At 33.1% G+C, this 9,179-nt stretch overlaps 1 pseudogene across 1 annotated transcript; it reads left to right on the top strand.

The window, feature by feature from the left end:
- The first annotated feature begins 4,909 nt into the window (after nucleotides 1-4,909).
- LOC146922705 (G-type lectin S-receptor-like serine/threonine-protein kinase At4g27290) lies at nucleotides 4,910-9,179 on the top strand (annotated as a pseudogene). The gene is made up of 7 exons (XR_015012562.1): nucleotides 4,910-6,248; nucleotides 6,521-6,637; nucleotides 6,842-6,995; nucleotides 7,076-7,286; nucleotides 7,390-7,627; nucleotides 8,082-8,232; nucleotides 8,466-9,179. The product of XR_015012562.1 is annotated as a G-type lectin S-receptor-like serine/threonine-protein kinase At4g27290 (transcript).

Below are 9,179 nucleotides of genomic sequence, written 5' to 3'. Positions count from 1 at the left end.
TCATCGATGATGATCACGTGTAATTGGCTACAAATCATTTGAATAATGTTGTAGTTGACTCAAATATAGTTGGATGCTTCAAATCAATACGCACATGTTTGAGTAGAAAAGTAGAGTTTATTTTGTTATTAATTGAAGGGAAATGTTAACATGTGTCCTTGGGGCATAAGTTAAGAAACTAAATATAGAATGTTTTTCTTGAAACTTGTGCATTCAATATCTTAAAAGTTGCAAAAGTTATACTTTCAATATGAAATTTATTTTTAATTTCTATTTTAAACACTTTAACTTGTGCCCTTAGGGCACAAGTTAACATGACCCTTAATTGAAAGGTAAGGAGTTTCAATAAAGTTAACGTTGAGTTCATTTTGTTTTAAGATTATAAATAATCATCACATAGGAAAGGTAGGAAATTATATTGATTGATAAAAGATGTTGATTTGTGTATATAATACTCCTATTTATAGAGTTTAACATACACGGACTAAACGAGTAACTAACAACCTCCAACTATCTAAGCAAAGATGTTTTCACAATGTTGATTTGCATTAACCTCTTATCTTTTCAAAATTAGTGAGCTCAAACTCTAGTTCGTTCTTCATGTCAAATAACTCAAGCTCCAGCTCAATTTTATTATAACCTCAAGCTCTAGCTCATTCTAGATACCAAAATCTGTCACATTCCATACATCAAATTCATCATGCAAAGACATTCTCCAACTAACTCTTCACCACTAGTTAAAGACTTCTCACGATTACATGAAAGAACCTATCCTCCAGCCAAACAATCATTAGCTAAACAACAGCATTAAAAAATTTCGAAGTATAGGAAAAAAGTTTAAAATAGTTTTTGTATATAAATACATAGTAATCAATAGCGGCCAATAGCGCCGCTATAGCGGCCGCGCGGTGCGGTGCGGTGCCGGAGCGCTACGCAACAAGCCATAGCGTTGCGGTGTGAGATAGCGGTGCAACGCTTCGTAGCGGTTTTGCAGTTTAGAACCGCTATTTCATTTTAAGAGAAAATACAAAATTGTCCTTGGTTTAAAAAAAACAAGGGTATTTCTGTAAATCTTCCTCTGCTTTTCTGCTGTTCTGTAAAACTTCTTCACCTCTGCTGTAAATCTTCCTCTACTTTGTCGTGTTAGCTCTATTATCCTGTTATTTTTTTGTTTAACAATCTCAAAACTCTGTTGCCCTGTTACTTTTTTGTTCTAGTTTTCTTTGTTATTATTGATTCCATACTCCATTCTGCTTTCTCTGTTTCTGATTGTAGTTTGTACAAACAATCCTCTGTTTTGTTCTTATAAAACTCCATTCTGCTCTCCCTGTTTTCTTATTTTTATTGTTTTTGTTTTTATGAAATAGCGGTCATAGCACGCACTATGCGCTATCCAGCTATATCATTTTTGGGGTCGGCCGCTACACGCCGCTATCCGCTATTAACTACTATGTATAAATATAATCAATGAATTTTGTATTCATATTTGACTGTTGTATTCATATTTTCATGTTTGCTTGTGATCATTCAGTGAGCTCCAATCTAAATTCTTACTTGTTGACTGATACAATAGTTGATTTTTTTAACATACAACACATCTTATGTTTCAAGTTGTGTTGATAAAAACTTAAGACAAGCATTCTTAAGTTATTAAGAGAAGTTGGAAGATAAAGTTTTGATCGGCTACTATGGTCATTTTTTAGTTTAAAAATTCGTTATTATTTTCAAAGGCACATTGGTAGAAAGTAGACACTGCAAGAGACAGCGGGTATAAAAAGGATAGCTGGATTTTAACGGTATAAATAAGTATATATTGATTCATAATGAGATCATGAAGAACATGAATCCATGATCCTACATTGAGGGCACAAGACGATTCTTTGCATCTCCAACTAACTAAGCACCACTAGACAATCGGTCTATTTCATTGTAGTTACAAGTTTTCGTTAAACTGTTTTAAAGGAACATTAGCCAATTTAATTACATTTTTTGATAAAGGAATACTTTCCCAATTTGACTACACAATCATTTGATTTGCATCTCTTACGTTTCTCTATTTTATGAACAAGTCATAGAGAAGCAAAAACAAAACTGAAATCAACTCTCAAATTTAGTGTGCAACGTAAATTAAAAGTTCAACCAAATTCATTCATCACGCCAAACAGTTCAATCTACAGCTAAATTTCATTATTCAACCTAAGCACTTCTACCTCCTCAATCCAATTATTCATAAGTATGTCATAGTCCAGCCCATTCTATACATCAAAAATTGTAACTTTGGTTAGCATATAAATTTTGCATCAGTCCAATATGTGAATACTAAACTAATAGATTAATTTGACTTTTCTGAACAATTAAATCCTTCAGAATTGGTAATGGACGCAAAACAATCATAATTAAAAATCCAAAGAATGAGAAAATAACATTAACCAAAAACCAACCTTAAATCACAAATATTATTATGAATTATTAAACCTTAGATCTAGAAATATAACCAAAACAAGGGGTTCCAGAAGAACAGAAAAACGTAAATCTGGAAAATTGTGAGTGCCCCCAAAGTTTTCGGTCAGAAAATAAATATATGCCCCCAGAACAAAGTTGTCAAGTAATCGATCCAAAAATCTCAGATCTTGCAACTGAAAGAAGAGGCAAATCTTAGAACCCTACACAATAAAAAATACAAATATAAATGAATAAACGTTCATGCTGATCTTGACCAAACTGTGATCTTAGAATCCGCTAAACTTAGAAGTTAGAGATTACACAGATCAAACTTTGATCAAGACTAACATGACATTGTTTAGTCAATGTACAAAACGGAATTAGTGTGCTGTGGTTTCATTCTTCTGTATATATAGGAGGAGGAGTGAAACCCTAGAAGGTTTGGGCCAATAACTCTGTTTCGGTTTAAGGCTTTTCAAACTGAGAATTGCTAGCTAGGCATACGAATACACTTGATATTTGCACCCCTGCACTTACTAGTGAAATGGTAAAAGTAACCCTAATTTTTTTAAAAAACAATTTAAAAAAAAAGTGCATCTACCTTAAATGTGAAGAAATATAATCTCAATATTATTTTACTGTTTGTATTTTCTTTCATTATAGATGTCACTTTTACTTCATTGTCATAGTCATTTCAAATAGCTTTTATGATGATAACTAACATAAAAATATTTTTTTTTGTTGACTTTAAACTTAAGAGAACCATGTTTCGGATAATGCTAAATTGTAGGGTTATAGTACCAAATTTTGGGGTATGGTCAATAATTCTCCCAAATACTACTTCAGAAAAAATGTATTCCATGATGGTTAAGTTAGCATCCAAAAATGTATGCAAGATCTTATAAAAATAATGTAAGAAGAAATTAACACAAAAAAGTTGAAAGGAATAAAACAACATTTATTTCATGAAAGAAAATGTTTTTTTTTTTAATTATCCGGAAGTAAATTGACTTTGATTTTATTCAATTATCAATAATAATTTGTTAGTTTAAATACGTCATTGGTCCCTACACTTTTGCCATTTTTTGTTGAACTTTAAAAAAATTAATAGTGTGCTATGTGGACCAATTATTACACGCCACGTGACACACTAAAACCAAAATTGCACAATTAAAATAAATCATATAAAATAATTCATTTTAATTACTTTTATTATTTTTATTGTTTAATTAGAAGGGTGCCCCTAATAACAGTATACTATTGAATATAGCTGGTTGACGCTTCTTCAACCTTGTGCCACAAATCAATCAACACGGTAGTCCTCTGTTGTAGCAGGTTTTTTATTTACGGTAGAAATGTTAATGAATTTGATTTGATGCAACACCTCCCTTCAATGCACAAGCTAAACAAATGGCCAACGATCACCTTTAAAAAAATATAGATATCCATTAACAGAAGAAAAACATAAACGCAACTCAACGGTACAAAGTTGAAATGCATAAACGCATCTAAGTGGTAAGGGGATCAAACGAAAACGACGGTAAAATGGCGATATAGGTCGAAATTGTGAACAAAATTGAGAACGGAAATGAAATCGCGAAATCTGATTAACGATGGAGGTTGAAATTGGTTTTATGGATGGAGAAAGAAATTGAATGGCAACTTATGGTTCAAGCTGAATAAGACTTCAATTTGTACATCACAAGCAAGTTTGATGCTGCTGTTGTTGTTGTTTTGAGTTTAGACCTTACATCATTTTCAAGCGGACGAGAAGCACATGGAAAGACTTTGTTTTAAATGAGTTCTTGTCGATAGATGGTCGCGAACCAAATATGGTGACTTTACTGTATTTAGGAGATTGATGAATGATTAACCCAGTTGGCTTGGTCTGGTGGTATTGACTTGGGACATGTGAGTGTGCTTCTTCTCATATTCGATTCTCCCAGTGTCAATTTGGGTGGTTATCTGTTTTATTGCCATGAACAAGAATTTCAGTTATTGTAAAAAAAAACCAAAAGAAATTCAGTAATTAACGTTACACTCCCAAGTTTGGAGTTACATGGGAAGACCTTGACTATAACTTATAGGGTGCGTTTGTTTCAGCTTTAAAAAAAATAGATTTTGTGTCAAAAGAATCTAGAGATTTTTTTTTAGACATTTTAAAAAAAATCTGAAGTTATTTGTGTTTGCCTACTATTCATAAAAATCCATTTTGTTAAAAAAATGAGTTCTAACCTGCACATGTGTTATCTCCTCGTTGTTGAAAAAAATAGATTTTGAGAAAAGCTAATCCTAATAGCTTTTCATTTTAGGGTCAAAATAGATTTTTTTGATAAAATGATTTTTCTAAAAATCCTAAACAAACACTTAAAAATGAAAAAAGTGATTTTTTTAAGGGAAAAAATAGATTTTTTTTGAAAAAAATCTGAAACAAACGGGTCCATAGTCTATAAGCCCGTCTACATTGAATTTGGAATTTGATAAAATGAAATTAACGAGGACAAATCCACACAAACACAATGGAGAACCATAATAAGGTGCTAATGCTAATGGTGTTTACTTTCTTCTTTTGCTTCATGGCCATGCCCACTTACTCTAAACACAAAACTCTTGCTACCATTGCTTCAAACCAGTTTATGCAATACAGTGATACACTTGTTTCTGGAGCTGGATTGTTTGAAGCAGGATTTTTCAACTTTGGAGATCCACTACGCCAATACTTCGGTATATGGTACAAGAGTATATCACCAAGGACTATTGTGTGGGTTGCCAATAGAAATACCCCTGTACAAAACTCAACAGCAATGCTCAAACTCAATGTTCAGGGAACTCTTGTTATTGTTGATGGCTCCAAAGGCATTATCTGGTCCTCCAATTCATCAAGAATTGTGGGAAAATCAGTAGTGCAGTTGTTGGATTCAGGAAACCTTGTTGTAAAAGATGCAAATAGCAGCAGTGAGAATGAGGAGTTTTTGTGGGAAAGCTTTGATTATCCCAGTGACACATTGCTTGCTGGAATGAAGCTGAAAAGTAACTTAGTGACTGGTCCATATAGATATCTCACTTCTTGGAGAACCTCTGAAGATCCTGCTGTAGGTGAGTTTTCGTATAGGATCGATACTCATGGTTTTCCTCAACAGGTTATTGCAAAGGGAACAACAATTATGTCTAGAGGAGGGTCATGGAATGGATATCATTTCACTGGAGTTCCTTGGCAAAGAATTCATAGGGTCTTGAATTACTCATTTGTGATAACTGACAAAGAAGTCACTTAACGTGGAACAATTTAACCATTACTAGATTTGTGCTAGATACATATGGAACTCCACAATGTTTTATATGGTCGAATCGGACACAAAATTGGGAGCCTACAGCTACTCATCCTATAGACCAGTGTGAAGAGTATGCCTGGTGTAGTGTCAACTCTAACTGCAATATTAATGATTTTCCAATATGTGAATGCTTGGAAGGTTTCACGCCAAAATTTCAATCAAAATGGAAGTCATCGGATTGGTCTGGCGGGTGTCTGAGGAGAACAAAATTGAATTGTCTCAATGGAGATGGCTTTTTGAAGTTTACAAGCATGAAGTTACCAGACACGTCGTCGTCTTGGTATGACAAGAGCTTGAGCCTTGAGGAATGTAAGACGAAGTGTTTGAAAAATTGTACTTGCACTGCATATGCAAATTTAGATATCAGAGATGGTGGAAGTGGTTGCTTACTTTGGTTTGACAATATTTTGGACATGAGAAAACATCCGGACCTAGGACAAGACATTTATATACGGCTAGCATCTTCAGAACTTGGTATTTCCATTTCCTATTACATTTTTTTTTCCTTTCCAGTTAGGTATAATGCACAAATTTCATATATTTCAACATTTATCTTTCTTGCTAGTATTAAGTCCTGTTGAATACTTGAAATCATGTGACACTAATAAATTCTCTTTTCACTTTTAAGTAACTATGTACCTGAGCTATTTCTAACTTCTAAGAACAGTTGGTCATGAATCAATTTCTTCTTATTTTGAGTAAGCTTCTATACCTGCTTGTTGACTGACATTTATTTCAACCCTCAGATCATAAAAAGAAGAAGAGGAACTTGAAGCTTTCTGGGACTTTTGCAGGGGTTATTGCATTCGTTATAGGACTAACCGTTCTCCTATTGGTCACGTCAGCGTGTAGAAAGAAGCTTGGTAAGCCAAGTAAACAAGTTATGATAAATAAATCTTAATTATTTATGATTTACTTTATTTTTTTAGGGAATATTTATTATTTACTTAAATAGTACTCAGGTAGTGTTTCAAATAGAATTAGTTACTACTTACAATGGACTCCGAAGTTTTATTGACGTGTTCATTTACTTTGTTAACATTAGATCACTTTAATTGTTACTTCAGGCCATATAAAAAAGTTATTTCACTGGAAGCAGAAGAAGGAGAAGGAAGATGGTGACTTGGCCACAATATTTGATTTTTCAACCATCACTAATGCAACAAATAACTTCTCTATCAAAAACAGTTGGGAGAAGGTGGTTTTGGACCAGTGTACAAGGTAATGTTTTGGTTACCAAGTTAGTTTATCCCCTTATTTCTCCAAGTACTATAAACTAAAATTTCCTAAAATATTCCTAGGGCATAACGGTAGATGGCCAAGAGATCGCTGTTAAGAGGCTTTCTAAAACATCGGGACAAGGAATTGAGGAGTTCAAAAATGAAGTAAAGTTGATGGCAACACTTCAACACCGTAATCTTGTAAAACTTCTTGGTTGTTCTATTCAACAAGATGAAAAGACGTTGATCTATGAATTCATGCCCAACAGAAGCTTGGATTGCTTTATTTTTGGTTTGAATTTTCACACCAACCCAATTTATTGATCTCAGTTTTTCTCTTGCTAAAAGCTTAAAATGTAGTTCTCATGCTAACTTAAGAAAGTGAAATCTGTTAGATGCTATGCAAAGCAAGTTACTTGATTGGACTAAACGTTTGGAAATTATTAATGGTATTGCTCGGGGGCTGCTGTATCTCCATCAAGATTCTACACTAAGAATCATACATAGAGATCTCAAAACAAGCAACATTCTACTTGATATTGATATGATCCCAAAGATATCAGATTTTGGTTTAGCCAGATCATTTATGGGAGACCAAGCTGAGGCTAATACAAATAGAGTGATGGGAACCTAGTAAGTTCGACTTATTTTTCTTCAGTTTAATGCTTAAATATCCCATTTGTTTATATATTATTATACATTGATTTCGGTTTTTCGTTTCTATGAAACATTTTTGTCAGTCTGAATTCCTAAGATATAGGAAAGATTGATTTTTGTGCTCATCATTTTGGTATTGGCCTTTGGTAATATTTGTTCATATTTGAATATGTAGACTATATTCATGTCAGTCCTTATAATAGAGACTATACATGTACTATGTTCAATATGGACAACTACAAGGATTGTTTTCTGTTTAAGGCATTAATACCAATAAGAGTATTATTAGGGACTTAATTCTACTAGAAAGTTATGTTACTTGTATTGTATGTTACAGTTACTCAAAATTTATTTTAACCTTTAGTTCTGCCATGTCACAACCCCTTTTAATGCATATTTTTCCCTAAATATTCACTGTTTTTCCTTGCAGTGGATACATGCCTCCAGAATATGCTGTGCATGGATCTTTCTCAATAAAATCTGATGTTTTTAGTTTTGGAGTCGTTGTACTTGAGATAATTAGCGGTAGGAAGAATCGCGGATTTTGTGACCCTCTACATCATTTAAACCTCCTTGGTTATGTAAGTTTTGAAGTATATTTGTTCTATCTTATGACACAATATTTATGGTTATCCCTTTTTTTGTCTCAATAAATTTTTCTAGATGGTTAAAAGTTCAAAATGAATATTAGTTCATATCATGGATAATAATTGAAAGTAAAATCCAAATACATACACAAGAAATAAACCAATCAATCAAAATCCACTTCATAAATGTTGAGCTTACTCTTTTTGTAACCTTGATGTCATTTTAGGCATGGAGACTATGTATTGAAGAAAGGCCAAAGGAGTTAATAGCTGACATATCATATGATGAGGCCATATGTTCAGAAATAATAAGATTTATTCATGTGGGTTTATTGTGTGTACAACAGTTAAGCAGAAAATAGGCCTAACATGTCATCTGTGGTTTTTATGTTGAAGGGTGAGAAGTTACTCCCAACACCAAGTAAACCTGGGTTCTATGCAGGAACAGATAACAATACAATTAACACAACATCTTCTTCAAAAGGGTGTTCAATAAATGAAGCTTCAATCTCATTGTTAGAGGCCCGATAGAATGCCACTTGTTGAAGTTGGTTTTGAAGTTCTTTGTAGTTTGTTATTACTTCCACATTGCTCAGGTTCTCGGGCTGTTGAGTACCCTCACCCTTTGAATTAGCTTTTGGGATGAGATCCAAACCCATTTAACACCACTGTGACACTTATATGGATGAAATATTGTTAAAAACGTGCTAATATATTTTTGGCGAATATGAAGATAGATAGATCCCTAAAAAATAATGAAGATAGTTAGATAGATAGATTATATTAGTATGAGTCTAGATAAGTTCCTTGAGTAAAAAGCAATGTTCAAAAACCTGTTTGAAAGGAGATTCCTTCTGTATCTGGTATTATAAATCAGATCTTGTTGCAAATTTTGCAATGTAATAGAATTTTAAAGAGAAAGTTGAAATTACTACTCGAAA

The sequence above is a fragment of the Medicago sativa genome, chromosome 5, assembly GCF_051527215.1.
Source record: "Medicago sativa cultivar Bolivia chromosome 5, Bolivia_mono, whole genome shotgun sequence".
NCBI classification, from domain to species: Eukaryota; Viridiplantae; Streptophyta; class Magnoliopsida; order Fabales; family Fabaceae; genus Medicago; species Medicago sativa.
The sequence above is the reverse complement of the archived record's forward strand: the minus strand, read 5'-3'. Positions and strand labels throughout refer to the sequence as shown.